Below are 971 nucleotides of genomic sequence, written 5' to 3'. Positions count from 1 at the left end.
CTCCATTTGTGTGAAAGGAAGAAACGAGAGCCTAGGATCAGTGGATGACAGGGCTTGTCACACAACCATAAGGACAAGAATTCAAATCCCAAGAACTCATATACAAGTTGGGCTTGGCCACATGTGCCTGTAACGCTAACTCACAACTGGGCAGGCAGTAACAGGAGATCACTGGGGCTGGCCTAGCTGAAAAACAGCAAGTTCTAGGTTCAATGAGAAACCTTCAGTGGAATAAGGCAGACAGTGAGAGCAAGGCCTTGTGTGTCCTCTTTGGGTGCTAGACACACACACATGCACTCACACATGCACACACATACACATATATACACACATACATATAAATACATACACACAGACACACATACATATGCACACATATGCATACAAACATACACACATACAGACATATGCACACACACACACATACACACACACACACACACACACACACACACACACACACACACATACACACACAGTGTATTGAGAAGAGGGGGAAATGGTGGGCTGAGGCTGAGAGCAGAGGACCATGGAGGCCAAGACCAGTCACTCTGTTGCTGCTGGAAGTGAGGACCTGAGCTGGAGGGAGGACATCAAGAGATGCCCAGGAGCTCTTCCTGCCTCCAGACAACAAAGTCCCAAGGACTCTAGGCCTCCCTAAATTACAAGGCAGGACCTTCCCTGTCGTGTGTTCCTTCACGCAGCCCCGAGTAGAGGCCTTGAGACCCACAGGAGGGTTGAGAACTGCTCAGGAGTGTTCCAGGCTGAGGGGATCTTCCACAGGGCAGGGGCCTGAGCAGGTGGATGTGTTGAGATCATGGTGGGTAGACCAGGCCATGGCGGGTGAGCAGGCTGTCACCATGGAAGGATGGGAGACCTTGGCTGTGCTCAGCAGGGTTCAGAGCCAGGGGTTTTCAGCACTGAGGTTCATCATCCTTTTAACTTTCCTCCGTCCCCAGGTCTGAGGCACC

Source organism: Onychomys torridus, chromosome 18 (genome assembly GCF_903995425.1).
Source record: "Onychomys torridus chromosome 18, mOncTor1.1, whole genome shotgun sequence".
Taxonomy (NCBI): Eukaryota; Metazoa; Chordata; class Mammalia; order Rodentia; family Cricetidae; genus Onychomys; species Onychomys torridus.
Note: the sequence above shows the minus strand (reverse complement) of the source record.